This window comes from Pleurodeles waltl, chromosome 6 (assembly GCF_031143425.1).
Source record: "Pleurodeles waltl isolate 20211129_DDA chromosome 6, aPleWal1.hap1.20221129, whole genome shotgun sequence".
Taxonomy (NCBI): Eukaryota; Metazoa; Chordata; class Amphibia; order Caudata; family Salamandridae; genus Pleurodeles; species Pleurodeles waltl.
In genome coordinates this window covers 807,629,785-807,655,906 of record NC_090445.1, presented here as the reverse complement: position 1 = coordinate 807,655,906, position 26,122 = coordinate 807,629,785, and positions in this window count along the sequence as shown.

The following is a 26,122-nucleotide window of genomic DNA, read 5'->3' as shown; positions in this document are numbered from 1 at the left end:
TTTGGTCATCAAGTTTTTCTAACTGCCATGCTCATACTCAGCCCCTTAGTCTGTTTGGACTTTGACTTTGCATTTTATTTTTTAATTTTTTAAATCAAGTAAGTTCATTCACTGTATAATTAAGCAAAATGTTTTTTTTATTTAGTACATTTTTTACAATGTTTTTGTTTTGTTTGTTGCTGGGTGGCTGAAGGTTGGACTCAGGAGTGCAAGCAGGACCTTGTGGTATTAAGTGACAAGAATGTAAAGGCAATCGACATGTTGAAATCATAGAGGGGTTATTTCATTCATTTCTTTTTTGCCAGATTTGTGATTATACCTTGTTGGTTTACTATTTGAGACTTAAGACCCTACTTAGTGTTTGTTGGATAAAGTACGTTGTTGCAAAGGTGATGGAGTGCCCTGCACACCAAACGCTTGACCCACCCACCTTTTTTAGACATTTAGAAACTGGCAAACCTTACATGTTTCGATGATGTTACCCCTGTTAATGGATTACGTCCTCTGTCAGAGTATTGGTGTTTGAGGAAAAACATTACAGCATCCACCCTGCTCAGGGTGGAGAGTGTAATGCCTTTAATTTCTCATTTGCAGGAAACAACTGGCAGTGAGGGACAGGAAAAACTCCAAAATAAATGCAGTAGGAGAAAGCTCACAGATAATGGGTGGGCGGTATGTTTTTTGTTTTTCTAAAACAAACTGCCTTTTTGGTTGTTTTTATTCAACAAACAAAATACTTTTGGAAAGTTTGACTGCAGTCTGTTATAGCTGATGCTACTGTTCTGCAAACATTTCCTACATTGAAAAGAACTACCATGACAGCAGTTCCTATCAAATTAGCAAGATGTCTGTGGATTCAGTGGACATAGCTATATTTGGTGGAAAGAGATCCCACAGATTGACAAGGGTAATGTCTACAGCCATCACAACAGACTACGCTTTGCCACCAAACTCTAAATCAGTCCTTAATCAGCTTTGGACGATTGATGCTGTTTTTTATTGCATCTTTTGCATTTTCATCCCTGCTGTGCTAGAGATTATACCTGTTATTTTAGGAGCTTGTGGACGGTCTTGAATTTAAAGTTATTTTACTCCCAGCAATCTTTTTATATGTGCTTGTCCTTCAAATAGTTGTTCAACTTTGAAAAGTTTGGGCTGAGATATTTTTTTGCTAGAACTATTTGGGGCATTTACAGAGTTTGCTGTTCACAATATCTGGCCACTTTCCATGTTGTTGTGCTGTTATTATATTTTTTATCTTGGCTGATTTTTTTCACATTTTACATTTACAGGTGTTTTAAAGGCCCATTGATGGACCCAGGCACATTTCCATGTAATGCTGCATGTGTTTGTTTGTGGAGTGAGGAAGAAGGGGATCTAAGACAGGCAGACATGTTTTCTTTGTTCTCCATGTCTTCCTCCTTGTTTGCAGACATACTTATCCACCATTTTATGCAATTAGCGTCTCATGGGGACCATGTTATCTTTGTCCTCTATGCCTCCTCTTTCTTTGCAATGTATTCACCCTACCATTTTGTGCAACCAATCTATCTCTCAAAGGCCAAAATGTTTTTCGTGGTCTCAGTAACTCCTCCTTCCTGGCTGTTAGAAATGGGGTATTTGGTTCTCAGTCAGGTTACCCTCTCTCCAAGCAAGGACCCTCACTCTAGTCAGGGTAAGTCACACACAATCCAAATGATCCTGTTCCCACTCTCTGACAGTTTGGCACTGAGCAGTCAAGCTTAACTTAGAATGCAATGTATAAAGTATTTGTGCAATAAATCATACAATAACACAAATACCCCACACAGTGTTTAGAAAAATATCTCATATTTATCTGATAAGAAGCAGGTCAAAACGATAGAAATGAAATAAGTAAATGTTGAGATATCTCTGTAAAATTGATCTAAAGTGTCTTAAGTCTTTGAAAAACAAATAAATGTCTCTTAAAAACAATAAAGGTCTCTTGCAAGCACAAAGTACCTGGTTCACATTCAAAATCTCTGCAAGGGCCTGTAGAGAAGGTGATGCGTGGAAAACGGAGAGGTGTGCATCGGTTTCGCCCCTTCGCACACCGACTTGCATCATTATTTTCCACGCAGGGGAAGACTTTGCGTCAATTTCTGCCGCACTGACTTAGTTCCTCTTCAGGTTGTAGGGTTTTCTGGCGCCCTGGGGACAGTGTGTGGAATCCTGTGCTTGCGGAGCAAAGTCCCAAGCACTGCGTCGATCCAGTGAGTGTTGTGTGGAATTCTTTCCTGCATGGCAGGCGCTGCGTCGATTCCTCCTTGGAAGTCATGCTGCCTCATTCTGGGTCGGCTGTGCGTCGATCCGGTGGGCCGTGCGTCGAAGTTTCAGTCACAACGCAGGTGCTGCATCGATCTTCTTCTTGCGAAGTCAGGCTGCATCATTCCGGTTTGGTGAGCAGGGAATTTCTCACCGCAGGGCAGACTGTGCGTCATCTTTAGCAGGCTGTGCATCAAATTTTCACAGCACAAGGAGACCAGTTGAAGGAGGGAAGTCTTTTTGGTCCTGAGACTTCAGGGAACAGGAGGCAAGCTCTATCCAAGCCCTTAGAGAGCACTTCTCAGCACAGCCAGAGAGCAGCAAGGCAGCAGGGTAACAGCAATGCAGCAGTCCTTCTCAGAAAAGCAGTCCCAGTGAGTCCTTTGGGCAGCCTGGCTTTTCCTCTTGGCAGGTCTGGTTCAGGGATTCTTGACCAGCAGGCTTCTTGTCCAAAATAGTCTGTGAGGTAGAGTGTCTACCCCAATAAGTGTCTAAAGTCTGTGGTTATGGGTCCTCTTCTTATACCCATTTTGGCCTTTGAAGTAGACTTACTTAAAAGGAAAAGTCTCACTTGTTTGTAAAATCTTGCCTTGCCCAGGCAAGACCTCAGGCACACACCAGGTGGTTGGAGACTGAATTATGTGAGGGCAGGCACAGCCCATTCAGGTGCAAGTGACCAGTCCTCTCCTCCCTCCTAGCACATCTGGCTCATCAGAATATGCAGGCTACACCCCAGCCCCCTTTGTGTCACTGTCTGGAGAGAGGTGTACACAGCCCAACTGTCAAACTAACCCATACAGGGAATCCACAAACAGGCAGAGCCACAAAAATGGTTTAAGCAAGAAAATGCCCACTTTCTAAAAGTGGCATTTTCAAACACATACTCTCATAACCAACTTTACTAAAACATGTATTTTTCAAATTGTGAGTTCAGAGGTCCCAAACTCCACACGTCTATCTGCTCCCAAAGGGAATCTGCACTTTAATCATGTTTAAAGGCAGCCCCCAGGTTAACCTATGAGAGAGATAGGCCTTCCAACAGTGAAAACGGAATTTGGCAGAATTTCATTGTCAGGACATATAAAACACAATAGTATATGTCCTACCTTAACCATACACTAAACCCTGCCCATGGAGCTACCTAGGGCCTACCTTAGGGGTGTCTTACATGTAGGAAAGGGTTAGGGCTGGTAATTGGGGACACTTGCCAAGTCAAATTTACAGTTTAAAGCTGCACACACAGACACTGCAGTGGCAGGTCTGAGTCATGATTACAGGGCTACTTATGTGGGTGGCACAATCAGTGCTGCAGGCCCAGTAGTAGCATTCGATTTACAGGCCCTGGGGACCTCTAGTGCACTTTACTAGGGACTTACCAGTAAACCAAATAGGCCAATCATGGATAAACCAATTAACAGTACAATTTACACAGAGAGCAAATGCACTTTAGCACTAGTTAGCAGTGGTAAAGTGCTCAGCGTGCAAAAGCCAACACAAACAGGTCAGGAAAAATAGGAGGAAGGAGGCAAAAAGTTTGGGGATAACCCTGCAAAAAGGGCCAGGTCCAACACTGGCCATGTGCTAATGTACCATTTTGTGAAACTAGTATATGTCTTACAGGGAGCCATTTTGTCTTTCTTCTCTATGCCTACTCCTTCCTTGTCATGTGCTCATCCAATTTTTTGTTCATTATAGGTGGTCTTCTTGTTTTTCTTCTCCATGCCTTTCTATACTTGCCTTGAACTTGACATACACTTTGCAAAACCTTGCGTTCATTATTACCCATTTATTGCCACTTTTAAAAGGCTTCCGTATGGAACATTGTCATGGTTACAGACCTTTATGAGCCGACAGAAATTGTTCCTCATCTTTTCTTTTTTCCATATAAATTTTGTGTTGTTATGTTTTGCTTATGGGCAATTTGTATTAGTCCATAGTCCGTGGTTATTATGTATGTTGATATGTATGTGTATAGTATATTTTACAGCACAAACTTAGCCAAAAGGCAGCACAGTGATATACAGACTCAAGGACAGCCATAACGTCTGCAAGTGATAAGAGATAAAGCTGAGTTTTGTGAGGTTAAAGTATTGTGAAGTAGTGTTCTTTAAAGAACTGAGTCTTCGATTCTTTCCTAAATTGAGGCAGCGTAGGGGGACTCATGATAGATCTGGTGAAGTTCCAGATCCTGGGTCCATGAATAGTAAAGGCCTCGTGCCATGTTCTTACAATTCTCAGTCTGTAGTCCCTTGGTGTCCTGGCTGCAGGTGAGCCAAGAACCACCAGAGATGGTGAGCCTGTCTGTAATACAAGCAGGGTGCTGGTAGTGATGAATTTGTAAATTATGCAGCTGGTTTTAAAGCCAGCAAAGCCAATGGAGTTCCTTCAAGATGATGGTGATGTTGTCATATATTTCCAGGCCCTGAAAGAGACATGTTGTCATGTGAGAATGTCCCTAAGGGATGCGAGTGTCGAGTATAGGAAGCCATGGAGTAAGGCATTACCACTATCCGGTGTACGAGTGCTTGAAAAACAATTCTGAATTCATTTTCTGGATGAAACTGTTCACCTTTCTATAGAAGAGAGAGCTGGTATGAATCTATTTTTGCCTTTTTGGTAAAGTGCTCCTTTTATTGAGGTTGGTGTCCAGGGTTAATCCATGTGACTTGCCATTCAATGAAAGTTGGTATTCAAGGTGCATGTAATTGAGGCGGGATTGCACTGTATCTTGTTTGTTGTTTTCAGAAAATAACAGGAATTATGCCATAGCTGGGCTGAGATTCAGGTAGGTGTTGGACATCTAGGTCTGAAAGATGTGCAAGCAGTGTTTGAGGCACTGAATGCCTCAAGCTGAGAAGTGTTGTATATCATTGTCATATGTTCAACTTTGTAGCTGTTATCTATGAGTAGAGCACCAAGCTGCTCCATGTGAAGGTGGAAGCTGACAGGACATAGTATAGAATCCTGGGGCTCCACAGGTGATAGGTATCTTTTGTGATCTGTAAGTGTCGATCGTGAACAAACTGGTATTATTTGAACAAGTGAAGGACATTGCTGGTGAATTCCATTCATGAATCCAGGGTACATATGAGGGTGAGATGGGTGAATGTGTCAAAGGTAGCTGAAAGGTCCAGCAATATCAAGAGGGAGGAGTCATCTTTATTTGTGGGCAAGAATGTATCATCTATGAAATGGAGGTAAGTGGTCTCAGTGATATGATGCCAGACTGGTAGTTATGCCGGCAATGGCTAGCATTGATGTGATCTTTCAGTTCAACATAGCCTGATTTTTCAATGATCTTGCTGATGAATGATCAATGATCTTTACGATGAACGGTAGGTGACTAATGGGCTGGTAGTGGGGAGGTCATCAGGGTCCAGTGTCGGTTTCTTTAGAAGTAGGAGTATCTGGTCTGCCTTGAGAGCTTCCGGCAGATGCCTTGAGAGACTGAAGTAGTGGCAATGGTAAGTAGGGGAAAGACACCATCCACAGGAAGAGCTTTGATGATGAACAGTGATAAAATATCATCTTTATAAGCAGTTGCTGGGACGCGAGTGGGCTGCAGCAGGACACAAAGCTCAGTGCCTTGTTGATTGAATGAAGGAGGAGGTGTGGGCTGCGGCATGGAGAGCAGAGGCCTGCTGTTGTGATGAGTGCACTTGCTGTTTGATGTTGGAGATGCCATGGATCCTACACACCACTTGGTGTGGGAGAGAGCACCACTGGGCAACTGCCTGGTCTCATGGCAGGACCATCTGCAGCAGGAGGTACCGAAGCGAGACAAAGGGTGAGGAGGCTGACCCCTGTCATGAGTGCTACAATGCGCATCCTTCACTTCTGCTGCACAGAGACTTTTTGTTGGGGACTTCAAGTCCCATAAGCATCTGTGCAGGACGAACCAGTGTGAGGTACAGGCGAAGGAGGCTGACACCCCCACAAGCGTCCTGCACTCCTGTTGTGCACCAGTCAGTGTCCGGAATAGGCCAGGCTGGACCACCACCCTTAACTCTTATCTTTTGGGTTACAATGAGACCTCGACTTTGGTGTGCAGCACACTGCATCCATTTGCTGGGAGTATCCAGGAGTAGCATGGCGAAGTGTAAGCTACCTGGGGCCAGTGATACTGTCCATGCCAAAGCTTTATCAGGTACTATTCCTAACTTCTTCATTGCCTGGGATGTTGGGGCTATTAGCAAAGAAATGTATCTTGCAAGCACCTGTCTCTTGACATTTGTGAGGACTTGGAAAGTCATTTTGGGGGATCACCTGACAGAGACATGACACTTCTACTACGCTTGACCGGCAACTTTTCCCTACTTTGGCTAACACACAAAATACTGCTGAACATGTGAATGTTAGCTATAACTACCCTTCTGCCAACAGAAAGTGTAAGTCCAAACAAGTGGGAGTATCTAGAACATCTAAAACACCTAGAGCCCAGAAGTGCACCAGCAAACCCTTAAAGCCATCTTCCATACAAGCTACTATGGGCTTCTCAACCACTGTAGGTGCATCCAAGAGAGTAAATATTGACTGGGATTGTGTTTTAGTGAAATTCAAATCAGTGATGGCAGCATGTGCGATCCCACTGTCGGACAGGATACAAAGCCTGAAAGATGCAGTTACCCAGTTAACCAAGTCCCATGCAGATCTGTTGGTCCGTCGGACTCCAGCTGTAAACCCACAACCCAATCTTGCAAGGCCAGTGGTCGAGGATAGAGTTCTAAGTTCTGGTAATCATGCCTGTCAGGCAGCCACATTGAGTGCTGCGATAGCTGTGGAGGCCAAAACAACCCAAATCTCATTCCAGACATCTTGATAATCGGGAAAGACGGATGGTGGCACACAAGTAGGTTTCCGGCCTCTGTATGGGCCTCCAGAGCTTGCTATCAACACTAAGGTTCAGCCTCTTCCTGATCAATACTGCCTGACTCTCCCTCTAGACTGTTGTTCATATGTCGCTGTTCTGACTGGTATACCCTATGTAAGCTCCACTAGCAAAGAATCCACTATCTAGCAGAAAAATCAAGTTTGCCACTGGCTGTCAAGAAATGTGAACTTTAATATCAATAAATTAAAAAATATATATTGCTCATGGATGGGTCAGCTGACTCAGACCCTCTACTAAAAACCTGAACAGGGATTGTGTTGTTGTAGGCTGAAAATAGCAGGGTTGGTCCATTGGCTGATTGACAGTGGATCAATATAAACATTGTCCTCTTAGGTTTTTTTATAAACACCTTCAGCCCAGAAGAGGGAATTGACAGGGGCCTCTGACCGCCAAGACAGGCCAGGTAGCTAGACACACTCATTATGACAAGCCCGTTTTTTGGGGGGATGATTTTACCTGGCTGGGGCTAGGAATATACAGCAGGGCACTAGGTGACTCAGGTTCATTTCTCAATTTGGTGAAAACCTGGGCCCTCAGGGACCTTACATAGGGTAGCTTTCAGAGCCACAATATTCCAGCAGTTGCCTCCCAGGGACAAAGGCCATGTGTGTGGTACTGTTGGTTCTGCCATCTTTACCTCTTACCATCATCCCAATAGTCTTCAGTCATAGAGGGATCCTGATAGTGTGGGTGGTCCTGCCAAATAAGTTTAATGTCTTTTTTAATAAACTTTTATAATACTGTATATGAACTGAGGTGCCAGATAGACTATCTTTTTAAGGTGTTGTCCACCATGAAAATAAGATCATCCACTTTGGGCTGTGACTTCACTGTAATTGTGGGGGGTGATTTTAATTCTACATTAGGCACAGGCATTACAGTTGTTGACTCCTTCATTTTGCAGGATGTGCCTAACCATTTTGTCACACTTGAGAAGAAGGGGGAGCTTTTTTAAAGGTTTTGGGCTCTACAGGTCCATGTACTGTTATGGAACACGTGGGTGTCCCCTTAAACCAGCTTTCTTTGTTGGTTGAGGGGCAAGGCTCTACCTACCATAGTTTATGTTTTTATTTCAAGTAGTCTTGTCAAGTAATGTTGCGGGGTCATTGAATCATCCTTTAGGTAACCAGGAAATTTTGATTGACTGTGCTTTAACTGCTGACTCACCTGCTCCTGATATCTTAGAGGCATATTGTTGCTTGACTGTGGATTGACTCTAATGAAATGAAAGACATGAGGTTGTTTGGCAAAAAAGGAAGAGTTGGTTTAATTAAACGCAGTGGCCAGCAGAGCAGTACAGAATTGAGGTCTGAGGACTGTCTTGAGGTACTTTGGTTCTGAGAGCACTTATATACATTTCTCAAAGCATCATAAAACTGACCATCTGATAAAGTGCGCAGGCGGGTCTTGACCTTGTGTGGACATAATGCAGGCCAGTAGGTATCATGTCCAGATGTCCGGCATGGAAAGCACATGATCACTGAGTGTTATGTGTGTGTGTGTGTTCTGATTGTTTGAGTTTTCCTAAATTTTTGTGGCATCTAACCTTTATGGTGTTTTGGGAACATGCACCCCTCCAGTCAAATGTGTTTTATTGGGAGCCAGTCACCAAGGACTATTTTAGTGTTGCTGCCTGTCTGAGGTATCGATCTTGGCTTTTCCTGTTTGCAAGTTTGTCAATGGCTACGTGTTACCCCACCTGTGATCTGTCAATCAGCTGATTCTGTGCTAGATTGCAGGGCTTGCCTGACCACGTATTTCTGACTTGGGGTTGATGGGAAGGTTATATAGGGTGGATTTGACAACAGTGATACAAGTTTGTTGTTACGCGTACACACATCGTGCCAGAATTGTATGTATGGAGGCTTTAAAGAAAAAAAACAAGAACTAAATGTAGATAGATGGGAGTTCCTAGTTTACACCTGTAAACGCAAAGACTTTGGGATATAGTTAATGGTATATAGACTTTCCACCAGGTATCAGATGTTCTAGGTTCTAATTTTAACCCAGATAAGTGGGTAAATCATTTTAAGTCAATATACTCATCAACCTCCAATATCACGATAGTTCCAGTAGTGGCTTTAGCTCAGCCCCCCTTTGAGAATTCCTTTGAGTATTCTTAGGTTGTCAGTGCCATCATAGGTAGTCCTGCTAATAAAGCCCCTGGGCAGGATGGTGATCCCCTGGATCTGTTTATGGGCAACATTGAGTTATGGACTCCTCTTATTACCAATGTTTTAAATTATATTGTCCATAACAAAATCACAGAATCTTGGAAATTGCCCACAATTGAACCAGTTTTTAAGAAAGGCAACAGACAGGAGCCATGCTGTTATAGATCAATACCAATATTGGACTCCACAGTCAAGATAGAGAGAAAAGTCATTGTTCAGTGGATTGAGGCTTGATTGCGGCACAATCATGTACTCTGTCCAATGCAATATGGCTTCAGGAAGGGTTTGGCGACAATTGAACAATGTCTTAACATCAAACATATAATTAAGAAGTATATCACCACCAAGAAAGGGACACTTTTATATGGCATTTATGGACTTAATCAGCATCTTTAAATTACTATACCTTCCCCATTGCCTGTCTTTTAATGAGAGTTGCATACACGGCTAAGAGCATCTGCCTAATATGGTATTGAGAGGGAAAGTACAGATTTCTTTGAACTTTCACATGGTATTCAGCAAGGATGTGTGCTAGGCCACGTCCTCTTTTTATTGTATATTAATTGACATTACTCTTTCTAAATATGCAATGGTAAGGACATGCCCAACATAACGTCTGCGCGTATCCAAGCTCTAACATATGCAGATGATTCTGTTTTGCTCTTTCACATTCCCCATGGCCTAAAGGGTCTTATAGAAGCTTATGTAAGGTTCATGGATGAATTAGACACTGATACCAACATTTACAAGAGACAGTATATTGTGTGTGGCTGACAGTCCAGTAAACCAGGGCTCATTTCTATCAAGGGTAAAACCATCAGAAGGATGAGCGAATTTCCTTATTTAGGTTTTACATTTTATGCGCACAATTGTTTGATACCCTCTTCCATTGGTAGTAAACCCATCTTGCCACTGTTGGTAGAATACAAGATGAAGGGCCTCGCCATTTTGACCTTCCGCACAGGCTTGTGGAATTAATGGGATTGTGCCTCTCTGCAACAAGAGGAAACACTGATACTGTAGAAAGCTGGCAATTGTGACCCTAGGGACCCCTAACTTTTTCACGCATGAGGAGCTTCACTTAGCCTATGTGGAGGACAGCATTAGCTATGCTCCTATGCACCTATGGTTGGCGGTTTGGAGCATCCAGGCTACTGACCTTAACCAAGATAGGATCGAGGACTGTCTAGATTGTGAGTATGACCACAAAATCCCATGGCTTGCCCATGTTAGGCAACTGGCAGTTTTGATGAACAGGCCAAAACTGTTTTTCTCCCCCCAGGTGATGAGTAATGGAGAGCGTGCCAAGGTCAGGAAGCAATTTTTCCTGAGTCTGAAGGAACTGAGATGGGCAACCTGGATAAAGCAATGCTGTACGGGGCCTGAGCCTTATCTGTTGTTGGTGAGGAAAACGTTTGGGAAAGTTGACAGTTACCAACATTTAGGATAGGCTCTATTAGAAGCTATTTAAGTTTTCCTACAGGTTAGTTTGCTCTCAGCAGTACATTGCCCTGCCTGTGTGATGGTAACTCCCTCCAGACACATGAACACTTTACATTGTTCTGTAATTATTATGCTCCTTTTTGCCATGGGCACCTTTTACCAATTCTTAGAGCTGGCAGACTGTGGCAGCATATGCCAGCCTTCCTTTTTCTTCAATCTATGTCTGATATGGTGGTGTGCTATGCCGTTGGAGATTTTTGAAAAAGTACCCTGCATTGGCACAATACTGCACATTTTTAGTATAACCTGTTCATACTGTTAAAGGATAGTCATGATGCCAGTGATTTTAAGTGGTCTTAAGGATCGATTCCTTCATGTTCTATTTATGTATGTTGCCTTACAGCTGTACCTTTTTATTATTATTATAGTTATGGAGCAATGTATTTTTATTCTTTTATGATTATTTATAAAAAATCAAATAAAGATATTAAAACAAAAAGAAGTGCCTTCATGGGAGTTGAGTATGTCAGTAAAATCTGCAAGAGATAGGTCTTTGAAAGTTAATCATTGTGGGATTCTACAGGAAGGGGTTGGTAGAAGAGATGAAAGTGGCTTGGTGTTGTCAATGTGCTGTCATATTTCTTAATTTTTATAATTAATATTATCTTTAATTGATTTAGTGGTCTAGGGGGCATGGACATACACCAGATACTTATTTACCATTTTGGGATTGTGCTTTATGGCACATACTTATTATTATTGTTATTTAATTTAATGGATTTTCCACAAGGGTACTATGTGCCCTGTAGGGACACCAGATATTTATTATGTAGCTTTTTATTGACTTTTAGTCTAAGTAGTTATCTTGCTAAGATAATAATTATTTTGTGGGTTTATCATTTGTTATGAACTTGTATTGCATTAACCAGAATGACCAAGTACTCTGATCTTCTTTTGTATTCTTTATTGCCTATAGGTAATCTGGAGATGTCTCTGCTAAGTGCAACTGTTGTTGTTTCTGACCAACAAGATGTGGAGAAGATGCAACCTTTGAAGAACCTCATGTCAAAAAAGTGGCCAATAAAGAGAATTTTGCTGCTTTCAGTGGACTCAAGTGTTCATTCTTTTTCTGTCATAGTGAGCAGAAAGGCATATGAGTGTGTCTGCTGAGCCATTTTATTGGGTTGAAAACATTGGAAAGAGGATCATCCCGGCTCAACAATTGTACCACAAACACAAAACCAAAGCAGATGTCTCTCAGTGTTACAATGACTGCTGTGACCCAAAAATGTGAGCCCAAAATCGAAAATTAAGAGCAACAACGTTCCACTAACCCTGACCTTTCTATTGTATACGCAAAGCAAAAAATTGAGTGTGCTGTTCAGCAGGAATGTCTAACTGCTATTACATGGGACATACTGTCTTCTCCATCTCCTCCGAGAAAAACAAAGAACATTCACCATCTTCTTTTTGCCCTCTCCATAAAAAAGGTGATATGGAGTTGGCCTAGGAGTCCGGCTATGGGAAACAAGGGAAAGGTAAGATTTCATAAGGCCTAGTTGACAATGAGGAAGGTGAACTAGTGATTGTTCTTGTCAAGAGTAGCACTAAGGCAGTCCAAATCATTGTAATCTGCTCTGGGACCAGAACTGCCTAATTCTATCTTCTCATAACACCAAAAAAGCACAACCTATCCACACTGCAGTAACAATCAACCCTAAGCACTCCCAGGCAGACTATCGTGAAGATAACTTCTGACTTGAAACTCCTCTCCCTGGTTTGAAACTTCTTTACACCTAGACCAAAGAAGGACTTACTGCAGAATGTAATTTTTTTTTGTAGACAGCATAATTGGAAGTCCAGTGGATATTATTGTACTGGAAGCCAAAAGGTCCATGTGAAAACCAGCATACAATCCTGTAGGAACAATGCTTAAAAAATGACTGTTGCTGAGAGAGAAGAATCTGAACAAAAATGTTGCACTGTGTTACATGAAAGTGAGAAAACAGAACAGTACCATATCTACAAAGATGTGATACTGTGGTTCTCACCTTAGTGCCAGCCCACTTTAAGCAACCTTACAACAACACACACACATCCTGGCATTGTAGTGCAAAGGTGTGTGCAATATAAAGGATAGGTTTTGTACTAGAAGGGGGCTCGGTATGCAGTGAAGTGCTGCTTTGACAAAAGAAAACTCTTCTGAAAATGTTATGTCTATCTCAAGGATGCATACATTTTTGGCACAGAGTATTGTTTACTTTTTTACATTTTAAGTAGCTAGGGGGTTTACCTTAAAAAATCACCAATGGCTTCATAGGAATGTCAATGTACCACCAATGGAATGCACCCTTGAAGCAAAGCCACTTTTGAAAGGAGGCTAGAAAGTAAATCCCAATGGTACACTTTGCGCTGGTCACTTTTATAACACAAACCATGTGCACAGTAAACCATGGGCCAAGTTCTCCTGCAAGAGAAGGTTAGCTACTGGTGCCGCCATTATTAATAATTTTCAAGGCATTCAGAGCTTGCAACTGTTGCACTGTCTTATGTGTGGTCAGTCCATTTTTTTTAACTCTGCATGCTGGGGCACTGCTATCCAGCCCACAGCCTCCTAGAACATTACAGAACTGGCTAAATCTTAATTGGCAACCTTAACTTCCAAGAAAGGTCATTGCATGTACTGCAGGAGAATCCATCACATGGAAAGTTAAATGTCATCTGTGGCCTGCACCACATGTTGTGCCATCCAGTAGGCTTAAAAAAAATCTAGCTGTGTAGCCTGACTGCTGAGCCTTTGAGCCTGCTGGTGAATTTCTCTAAATAACCCTTTCTGACAGAAAATAACCCTACTTCTAAATGTTAAATAAGTCATCCTGAAAAAGGCCTATGAGTCCATAATGGACATGCAAGAATTTAGTGTTGGCATCTTCCTACTGCGTCTAGCCTCCAAAATCTATTTTCACTGTAGAGGACTGTTGCTAATCCTCTGAGGAAAACTAAAGGCAGTTAAAATCCTGTTTCTGTTAGACCTGACAGCCTTAGGGTGGTCATCCCCCTACCTTTTGCCTGCCTTCCTCAATTTTTCTGACACTGTATTTGCTGGTTTTAGGACTCTGCACACTTTACCACTGCTGACCAGTGCTAAAGTGAATATGCTTTCGCCCCTAAGCATGGTATCTTTGGTTCCTACTCCAAATGGCATATTTAATTTACATGTAAGTCCCTAGTATTGTGCACTGCATGTGCCCAGGGCCTGTAAATTAAATGCTACTACTGTGTCTGAAGCACTGATTGTGCCACCCACATAAATTGGTATTTAACCATGTCTCAGGCCTGTTATTGTAAGGCCTGTGAGTGTAGTTTCACTGCCACGTAGACCTGTCATTTAAAGCTACTTGCCAAGCCTTAAACTCCCCTTTTTCTACATATATCACCCCTAAGTTAGGCCCTAGGTAACCCATAGGGCAGGGTGTTGTGAGGGTAAAAGGCAGGACATGTCCATATGTGTTTTACATGTCCTGGTAGTGAGAAATTCACAAATCTGTTTCCCACTACTGTGGGACCTGCTCCTCTCATAGACTAGCATTAGAACTGACCTCATACACTTTAAAGTGGTAGATTCTGATCTGGAATGAGTAGCCATGTCTTGTTTGGTATTGTCAAAATGATAATAGAAAATCCTGCTTACTGGTGAAGTTGGATTTAATATTACTATTTTAGAAATGCCCTTTTTAGAAAGTGGGCATTTCTTTGTACTTAATGCCATCTGTGCCTTACAGCCTGTCTCCAATCCATGTCTAGTTTGTGTTGGTTGACAGTTCCTCTTGTGCATTCCACCCAGACATCCATAACACAGGATATTCAGTCACATCTGCATTCATCTGCATACTGAGTGGGACTTCCTGGGCAGGAAGGGTGGAGGGGCTCACAATTACATATCAAAGGCCAGTGGACTGCCCTCACAGAAAGAATAGATAACCCCCTACAGGGACCTGGCAAACAGGACTGGTCTGAAAGGGTACCTTGGGCACTTCAAAACCATTCTTTGAAGGTTCCCGAACTTCAATGGAATTTTTGGGTATATAAACTGGGTCAGACACTTTTGTACCTGCATTCTGTCAGAGGAACTGCTTATTTGCCCAAAGGACTCATCTTAACTGCTTTGCTGAGAAGGACTGCTGCCCTGCTTTTTGCCCTACTGCCATGCTGGCCTCGGACTCTGCTTGAAGGACTCTGACTTCCCTCTAAAGTGCTCTCCGAGGGCTTGGATTGAGCGTGCCTCCTGTTTCTGAAGTCTCAGGACGAACAAACACTTCACCTCTTCAAGAAACTCCTTGTGCATGGAAAATTGATGCAACACTTGCAGAAATCAACGCAAAGCCTGCATTGCAGCTTAGAAATCGCGGCAGCACCGACTTCCCGATGGAGAATTCAACACAGCGCCTACCAGATCGATACAGCGCCTGTTCCTTGTACCAGTGCGATAAGGATTTTCACCACATTATTCCTGGGTGTCAAAATATCCCTGTATCGCAGTGAGGAACAGAGACTGTATGCCGGAAAAACAAAGCAAACCCATGCAGCGTGGAAAAAAATGATGCATCATCTGTGCCACTCCGGAAAATCTGATGCAACACCTTATTTTTCCATGCATCTCCTCTTCTGTGGTCCCTGTGCGTCATTATTTGTGATGCATCTCAGGTACAGTGTTACAAAGAAACAACTATTGGTTTCTAAGGATTGAGACTCTTTTAAACCTTTTAAAAGTGATATTTTAACTTGTGCTTATTGGATCTTTGTTGTTTTGACCTTATTTTATACATATAAACATTATCTATTTTTCTAAACCTGTGACTGTGTGGTGTATTTTTGTGGTGTTTTTGCTACTTGGACAAGGGTGTATAATTCTGCCAACTAGAGACCCCTAACAACAATCCAAACAAATCATGAATTTGAATTTGTGATAAATATGTAGTAGAAGTAATTTTAAAAAGAGTGTGTCTGCCTGAAACTCCAGTAGCTTATTCCCTTTGATACAGCTCTGGCTGGGACACCAAACTCTTCTTTGGTTAAGGAACGTCCAGAAGCCATACTTTCCCAATGGCTAGTGAGCCTACAAAAGTGACACTTCACCCCCATCTCATCAGAACATTCCTGGACCTGTGAAACTCTATCTTAAGAAGCAGGTACAAGGCCTTGCAGGCACAACGCCCTGCTGGGAGAATAATCCTAACTTCTGAAGGGCTCCAGAATCATGCTCGTACTCAGGGACTTGAACTGCTCTCCCAGGGTAATGAGGTTAGCCTTCTATTCACTTGATTTAGGTACACAAAAATAGAAATACTCCAGACTCCAAAAGGTCCCAGCTGACTAAAGTTGATTAGACCCTGTGTGAAACCTGATTAGATAAATACCTGTCACCCAGATGCCTGTGCTGAGGATGTGGGGTCTGTAGGACTGATCAGAAGAATATTTTTCATCTGAGAAATTGGAATGATTTAGCCCATGAATAATGGAGTTCTGACCATAAGTATGGCAGGGTACATAGGTGGTCATTACAACCCTGGCGGATGGTGTTAAAGCGGCGGTAAAACTGCCAACAGGCCGGCGGTAAAAAAGTTGGAATTATGACCGTGGCGGAAACCGCCAACAAAGACAGCCACTTTAACACTCAGACTGCCACGGCAGTACAGACAAACAGCGCGGCGGTCACCGCCAACAGACAGACGGAGGACAATGTACCGCCCACAGTATCACAACCTACCAATTCGCCACCTTTTCCGGGGCGGATTCAACTCAAGGCCAGTGACGATGGGGCTGGCGGTGGCCTCGGGGCAGCGGGGATGATGGCGGTCTTCTCCGCCGTGCTGCTCCTACCAGACTTTGGAGATTTCTTTTGTCCCTTCCCCACCTTGGGAGGAGTCACAGGTGAGTCGACACTCCCCCCGGGACCCTTGTGTGCGGCTTTGCTGGCTGGAGTCTTCCCCCTCTCCCAGCAGGCACTGTCCAACTTCTGGTGCTTCACAGGGGGGGACTGGCTGTGCTGTGGCTCCGTGCCACACTGGCTGTCCTGGTGGCCTTTGCACTCCACATACCTGTATCAACAGGCACCACTGGTCCTGGAGATTGTTTGGCTGAGGTGCTAGTACAGGACCTATGAGTTGAAAGGGGGGGGAATAGGTTAAGGGGGGACCGGAAAAGTTTTTGGGAGACACTGGTGCGGGTAGATGGAGGGGGTTTGAGAGAGGAGGAAGAGGTGGTGGTTGTAGGAGGTGTGACTTTTGTCGATTTGGGTGCAGGTACATGGGCTGGAGGCTGTGGTGAGGTAGATGGCTGTTGGGTGGGTGTGTGCCTGCGTTTGTGTACCTTCGGAGGGGGCATCACAGACACACTGGGGAGGACAAAGGGGACGTGTAAATGGTAGTGGGGGAGGTGAGTGCATGTGAGCGGGGTGTGGTGGTGGGTGTGCTGGTGCGGGACGTAGTGGCTATAGTGGTAGTGCGTGCAGGTGTGAGTGTAGACGAGACTGGGAGGGAGGAAGGAGACGAGGAGGAGGGGGACACAGTGGAGGCAGTAGATGTTGGTGTGTCTGTATATGTGTGATGCTCTCGTGAGTGCCTGTGGGATGTGTGGTGCTTATGTTTGCCTGAGCTTCCCTTGTGTGGTGAGGTGTGTGCAGGCTGGTCTGATGGTGTGCTTGGGATAGGCTGGGGTACAGGGGATTGGGTCTGGGTGGATGAAGTTGGAGGGGGGAGGGAGTGGTGTGTGTATGTGTATTAGGTGTGTATTTCAAATTGTCCAATGTGGTGGTGTTTTGGAGATGTGTGTGTATTTTGAGCACGGCGGTGTGTACCGCCAACGGAATACTGTGGTTGAAAGACCGCCACGTAGATTTGTATGTCGTGATAGCATGGGCGTATTTCTGTTGGCGTGACGGTGGAGGTTTTGTTTTCGCCAGTTTATCACAGACCTTTGGTGTGGCGGACTTGTGTGGGTGTCAGAATTTTGTCGGATTTTGAGATGTGGGTCGTAATAGCTGTGGTGGAATTCCACGGCCTCGGCGGTGTGTTGGCGGTCTTCTGTACGGCGATAAGCAGCTTTTACCGTCAATGTTGTAATGACCCCCATAATGTCTACCACCCTGACTAATGGTAGCCCATCCTATTTAGAAATGACCAATGGCCAAATCACCACTATTGGCCCAGTGGTCATCTTTATGTGTTGAAATGAACCTCTGTGATGACAGTTCTTTTCATGCTGTGAAAAAGCTGGTGTCAGACGGCATTAGTTTTAATCCTCCATATTTTAAAATGTTTTTGGTTTTCAAATCCAAAGCCCCTAATTGGGGGCGAGTCAATATTTTTTTTCTGTCCCTCACCACCAGCCATTTCCATGGAATGATGGACAGAAAAGAAACCCCATCAAACCATCCATTCTAAAAAGTGTGGGCAGTCTGATGCCATTACTTCGACGATCGCTTCTCCATCAAGCCATCCGAGGAACAATAAGTTTGGTGGACAGGGTGCATTGCACTTGTGACAAAGTTCCCTCCCTGTCATATTCTAAAACACCCAGAAAATTCTGAAATTCTGAAGGTAGAGTTCCTAAAAGCAGCAGTCAAATTATATTAGTCACCTACTGAAGCGTTTATACTAATTTCAGTCATTACTTCAAGCACGGAAGCAGCTGAGGACCTTTTTGCATGCAAACAAAGTCTCTGTAAAGTCACTCGTATAGTAGGTGTCACTGATTGGGATCTTCTACGTGCTGAAACACCTACTTGAGCAGTGTATTTCTTTCAGTAATTAAGAGCTACACAAGAGATATGATGCAACTACCAAAGAGATGATGAAGGAGGTTGATAACTGGAACCCACAACCTAGAACCTACAAAGATTGCCTGGTTTAAAATGATATTTTTTTCACATACATTTTTAAACTGGAAGTCAGCAAGGATGATTGTACCATCCAGTTGTTGCACTTGACGCAGGCCGATGTGAGTAAGTTGGAAGATTCATATGTCAATGAGGAAGTAGCTCCTTTGGTGAACATCTTAATGCTTTGCCTAAAATCAAATCTCAGGCTGCAACAACAGATAGAGTATTTTGAAGAACACATCTGTGCCACCATACCGGATACACAGTACAAGCAGGGCTATCTACTATTATAAATTTTTCAGGTCTCAATATACAAGATTGGATTTTGAAGAAAGTGATTGCACTGGAAGATGAAGGAATGCAATGCCAAAGAAGAACTGAAGTGCTGTCTTCACGAATTTCTGGAGAGCTTAGTGGTGGATTTAAGCCAGGGAACATTTCTAAATTACAACAACACCACCTCCCAATGGTAAAACAATCTCCATGCCAAGACACATCTACTACACATCTACTTCAGCACGGTCACATAAACCAACCTCAATGCTGGCTTGTTTTTGAGGCTTTCAAATAAGCACAGAGGTATAGGACATTCAGGAAATTGACAAAAGCAAATATCAAAAACTATACCCATGAGAAGAATTCTACATTGATCACGATTGATTGAACTACTGGCAGATGAAATTGAAAAAAGCCAGATCTTAGCAGGTGTGCTGTAAAAATATCTAGTATGTCCTATAATCAGTATATTGTCTAAACATGTTTTCAGTGCAGCTAGTACAGTTGTCCCAGTCAGAAGAGTTAATCTATCTCCCTGAACCATGAAGGGACTGATAGTGATGAAAATAATTATATTTCATCTGAAGAAATCAGTATCATGAAGACACAACAATCGATGAGGGTGATTTCATGGACACTTTGTGTATTGGGTATTAGTCTACAGGAAAAGGTTTCCTTATTATGAAAATGAATTCTATATTGTGAACTAACAAGTAAGAAAGTAGAAACACAGCAGTAATGTATGCAGTTAAAAAAGAAAAGACTAATAAAAGAATAAAAGAAAAGGAAAAAAAAGAGAAACATTTAATTATTTTTATTTTTTGTGCCAAGAAATGTAAATACTCCTGATTGGCCTTGTCTCCAAGATACAGACTGATGATTAAGGGTGCCTAGTTATTGAGTGGTGACAAAATGAAAAGAAAAAAGTTTGTAAGTCTGCAATGAATGCTTTGATTTCCTGAAAGAACAGAATGACTCTTGTAAATAAATGGTTTATTCTTTGGGGTGATAAAGGTCACTCTCTTCTTAGATCCAGTCAAAAATTTCAGGAATTGAAAACTGATGTTATGCCTGATGGCTGTAGCAGAAAGCAGACAGGCTTAACTTAACAAAAATATGGAAAGCATCCAGAAATGCCAAATTATAATAACGTAAAACATGCAACAAAATAAAAAATCCCACCAAAATTCTGAAAAATAGATTTGATTTTAAGAAAATGAAATGAACCCAAAACCACAAAAAACATTAAAGGGAACTGGACTTATTTACTTTAAAAGATGTAACTAATGATAGTCAAAGATCACAGTATATCTGAACCAATCAGCAATTTTAGTCCCACCGCTAGGGATCACATGTCGGATTAACCAACTGGATTGGTCCCGGTTAAAGTTTAGAAGTCAAAAAGTTTGAAAACAATTCGAAGTCCTACTGGCCTGGAGGGAAATTGTTCACAAGTTTCTAAACTTTCTTCGGGGGCCCAAATAAAACTGAGGAGTATGCCTGTAAGGCCCTGGGCCATCTATGGTGGTATGTAGAGGCTTATAAGGTGTCAGACAGAGTCCAACAGCAGGGTCCAGTCTAGTCTAGTTGCTATCGGTCAGCTGAGAACATTCTGGATAAGGCCTCTTGCATCTTATTATTTCCCTGTAGCCAAACAGTAGGTCAGCCAACTGACCCCTGGAGTCCACTTGTTTATCTTGTGTACAAGTGGGTGCAGATCCAGCCCTTTAGGTCTCCTAACAGGTCTCAAACAACAGGTGTAGTCCTTCTTCTGTTTTACTGCAGATCAGAGAGTGTGCTTAGGAAGAGTGAGCCCAGCTTTGGAGGTTTCACTGGCCTGTGGCTGGGGGACCCCAAGACACTCCTTGTCCCTCTCTGACCAATGGAACAACTGTTCTCATTCCCTGCTATACTATTTTATTAGTAGTTATTATTTGCTCAAAACGCAATGTGTTAGGGAAATGTAAGATTGATATGCTTCAGCCAAACTAAACTTGTACTGCAAAAGCTGGGAGTTTGTAAGGGAATTGGCTGTGGAAATCAACACTGTCCACCCATAATTAACTCTCAAATCGAATTTGAAGCAGGTCCTGAAGCCACAATAAACCAGGAGTCAAACGTCTGGTGGGATAAAAACAGGGTGTTTCAACCCTAGACAAGGATTACACAATAATTGTCCTGGCATATTGTTTGCTCCCTTTGACAGAGGTAGAAGTTTTACATGTGCCTCATACAGACCTGTCATGCAGGATGTGAAAATGTGGTATCAACAGGAGGAGCACAATCCCCACCCTTTTGCTGAGATCAATGGAGTCATCCCTGCAACTTTAAGTTCACCTATTAATCACAATGACTTATTGTATAGCACATAGAAGTAATTTTACCCATTCACACCTTATTTAGGTGAAGTACATGCTGAATAAAAATCTGATTCTACCACTGAATTTGATTTTTAATAATTATTAAAATAGAGGTTTCATTATTTTACTAGCTGGCTGCATTCCAGAGATAGCAGATTTATTAATATAGGGCCTGATTCACAAAGATAAACTAAATGTCTCACTTGAGGGATGATGAAACTTACCTTGTGGGCCACAAAGCCCACATAGGGCAGACTTAGTAATGCTTAAATGGACGGTTTTTATGTGTCAATAGGATTTCCCTAAAAGGTCACACTGTAGATTTAAACTGCAGCAGTCAGGCTGCGACGGTAGGCTTGAAGTTATTTTCCTTACTATAAGTGATGTTGTTTGCAGGTGACATTCAACTTTCCCTGCATGATTTCAGTTTCTGCCTATTGCCTTATATGAGAGTTAAATATGCCAAACAGAGATTAGCCAGTATTAAATTTCTAAGGGGTCAGAGCACATACACTGGGTACTTGAGAGCACTGCCCCACATGCAGGCTAAAGACATCAATAAAATTTAGCACAAAGTGGGGTTGACTACTCATAAATATATATTAGCTCATACCTCCTATAGTCTAACTTTTCATTCCCATGCTCAGGTGTCAGTTAAGATTCAAATGACTGCACAGCAGATATGTTTTGCTTTACTGGAAAAAGAGAAACATGGATACAACACTTGGAACAAGTGGCTTGCATCAATTAATGAATACCAAAAGCGATTAGTATGACAGATATTGGAGGGTAGGTAAGATTTGCTTTATTAATGGACCGGTGATCATTCTGAGGTTGAATTGCCTTTTATTAACTGCACATCATTATTTTTTGGTTTTGGTTTTACTGAGACTCCCCAATTTACAATAGGCTCAATTTCTTGCCATTTTCTTGTTAGGCACTTCTGTCTTTTTGGAAGAAAATAAAACAGAATTGTCTTTTCAAAAACAAGCAGTAGGCCCATATCTATCTGGTTTTCATGGGATAAATACTAGCTGGGTATTAGCTAATGGTACATCAGCTATGCATGCTCCTTACTCAGAGTCCTCACTTAGCATGATGCCTTGACTAATTCATTGAGTCTTCTTTTCTGCAAAGAATCTTCAAGGTGCTCATACTCGGTGGTTTAGCCCTGTTCACAAGACAGACAATGCAAGAACTTGGTTGCACCTTTTTTATACAGTATCTGATTAGATTATTAAAAACAAATGTTTGAACTGTGTGTGTCCAAGATAGCTAACTTGGGAGTTCATGTTCTTCTAAAGACTGTTTGAAAGGTTAAACTAAATTTGCTCATGAAAGGGCTGAATACTGTGTATGTTTTCTCCACTTTCCCTTAGTACATTGATTGATGGCCTAACTTAATTCCTTGTTGTTGTCACATTTATTGTTGATATTCGATTTGTAGTACCAACAAATGTCACAGTTGGTTGTGTGGATGTGCTGGAAGCAACACTAGACATTTTCAGGAGTAGGGTAAGAAAATTGCAAAGCTGCCAATTTTATCCTCCCATCCTCACAAGGGGCATCCTGATTCTGAATATAATGGTCAATGATTGGGCTAAGGTTAGTAGTATTTTTCTTATAAACTACAACCAAAAGATTTTCTAGTTTCTGAAGAAACCTCCTCTTGATTCATGACATGTAGGTTAGTGTACAATAGAGTAATCAATACTTTGGCTATAACTTTTGTTTTTTTGATACGTAACAGAGCATATTTATATTTGAAAACTATAGCACACAATTTAAAAAAATTACTCTGTCTACAGTGCTGAATTATATTGTTCTCTGTTTTAGGTCTACCATTGTGCACTCCGATTTCATATTGCAGTATTATTTTTGTGATTCACCTGCTCTGCCAGAGATATGAAACTGTGTGTCCTGCCCTTTTAGGACTGTCAGGAGTTGGGACACTAGGCAAAACCCATGTGTCAAGTCCCACTCACACTTGAGTTGAGATCAATATCTTCCATACACAGGGCAGGAAGTTTAGGGAGAGGGTTGTGTTCAGTGCAAGGTTATAATGGAGCATCTACATATGCTTACCTCTACTTCATGGTGATTTCAGGAAAAGGGCCATAGCCCTTACTAATAGAGAGGAACTCGAGGTACAACAAGTCACAAAAGGGGCAAAATATAATTGGTCAGATTTCCAACACTCATTCCAGGAAGGCGGAAGCCTATATTGGTGTTAACTGGGTTGGAATCTCATGTAGAAAGAGCTATAGAGAGGAAGAAAGAACATCTTTGTTCTTTATGATAGGGTAGGTTTGGGGCTTTGTCACTAGGCCTAAGGGGCATGCCTTGCTTAACCTTTCATCTACTGATAAGTATCAAGATAACAAATAGTTAAACTAATAAATAATTAGGCTATTATTGCCATGAAAATATGTTGCTGTAGAGAGAAAATTAGGCAAAACTGGGCGACATTTTAATAATGCTGGAGTAATCAGAGTAATTTTTGCAATTTCTTGCCATTCTTTTGACAGGGAATAACTGAAAAGTGCACAACTATGCCTGTCGTCTGGTTATGTGTAATTTGAAGCACAAATACTACCACAGGAGCAAAATAAGAATTAATTTAGCTAGCACAAGTGGCTGCTGCTGTTCGTGTCCTATTGTAGTGGATCCTATTTAGTTTTATCGGGAATTAGGAGGTGCCTTCGTTTTCTGGCATGCAGACTTGTGCCCTCATCACATAGTGACTTTTAACCTACTTAGCCTACCCTGTTTTAGCTCATTTAGGGCCATATGTATAAACACATTTTCCCATAGACACAGAATGGGCAAAACCCTTTGATACATCTGGCCCCTAATTATTTAATTATTTCCTCCAAGATGGCTGCTTTGTTTATAGTTAGGAAGATGTTTTGATTTTAAGTTATCAGTGCCACTCTGTGAAGGCATCAGTGTCAAAGACAAGTGATATATGTAGATATTCACATCACGTCCCTTTCCCACTTACGTCTGAGAGGAACATAATGTACTTTTGGGGGGAATTATTTATATAATTGCTACCCCAAGCATGCCTTCCTATCTATTGTTTGGGAACTTGCCTGCGTCAGTCCTACAAGACCTGTATACATACATCTCAGGCAGACACCAGATGCCATCAACGCTATCTATGCTACACGTAGACTTGATGCAGACTCAGCCTTTGTATCCCCACCGAGTTTGATCTAGAGACCTTATTCCAAGTTAACGAGGTTGAGGGCTTCTCATGGGCACAGTACTGGAAGAGTAGATTTATTACACTTAGCTCTCTTTAGGTTAGAGATTAGGTTCTCCATGCTAGGGTATTAAGACCTATTTCACATCTTTTGTTTATTGTAAGATGGTGGGTGTCTTTGTATTCACAACTCTCATTTTCACAATTATGCTTCTTGCACTGTGCATTATCCTACTCATTGCAGCTCATGCATTTTACAGTAGATTGCAGTCTTGTTGATAAACCTATTGGAAACATTGCTGCATCTCTTTCTTTGCCTGTGTGTGACTGAGACTTGTTGCTCGTGTGAGAAAAGGGTAATCCCCGTCTAACAACAACTCCCCTGAGATGTTGTACTCTAAAGTCCATGCGTAAAGGCTGCCAGAAATCACCTTTTACTGTCTGGGTTTTTGGTGAGGTACTGCTTGTGAGCTAAGAGGGTTCGGCCAACAGTTGCGACTTGTTGTAGGATTGGCTTATTCAGCTACAAAAAAAAATGCTGTCATCCCTGAACCAGCAGTTTTGCCATAACCATGAGTCCAACTACGACATGGCACCGCCAACGATGGTGTTTAGGCACTAATTATCAGATACCCTGAGTATCTCTGTCTCACACACAACAGGTATCCTAAGTACCATTTTATGGAGACATCCATGGCCTTGGGTATAATCCTCCTCAGATGCACAGGGAGCACCTAACTAGGTTATAGGTTGTTCAAGCTCAAGCTCTTAAAAGGACTTTCTCCCCATTTGGTGTTCCATCTCTTTATCCATTTCTCAACAAGGTCAATGCCATAGATATTCCTGAGAATGTCAGACATGTATTAACATTCTATATAGTAGGGCATGGGTTAACAGATGAGGGTGGGTGTTAGAAATGGGTTCTCTAGTTGGAAGAGATATTCACCTTTGCCAAATAGGGACCACAATCCTAGTCAGGGTAAGTCATACACAATCCAAATGATCCTGTGGCCACCCTCTGGTAGCTTGGCACTGAGCAGTCAGGCTTAACTTAGAAGGCAATGTGTAAAGTATTTGTCCAACACGTCATGCAGTAACAGTGAATACACCGCAAAAATAGACCACACAGGTTTAGGAAAATATATGATATTTATCTGGTTAAATTAAGGGAAAAAACAATAAATATTCAATAAGCACACATTGAGATATCATGTGTGCAAGATTAAAAAGAGTCTTACATCTCAATTGACAGTTGTCTCTTGTTTGCCCAAAGTACCTGGTTTGCGTCAAAATTACCACGCACTGAGACCGCAGAGGAGGAGATGTTTTGAAAAATAGGGGATACATCGGACTTTTCGGCGTGGCACAGATGATGCAGCTTTTCTTTCCATGCTGCAAGGGACTTTGAATTGATTTTCCTCGTGCAGATTTGGTTCCTCACTGCGATGCAGGGGTCTTTTTGACACCCAGGGACAATGCATGGAAATCCTGGGTGTGTGGGATGAAGTCAGAGGTGTTGTGTCGATCAGGTGTGGCGATGCATCACATTTTCTGTGACACTGCAGGTGCTGCTTCGATTCTTCACTCTGTAAGTCGGGCTTTGTC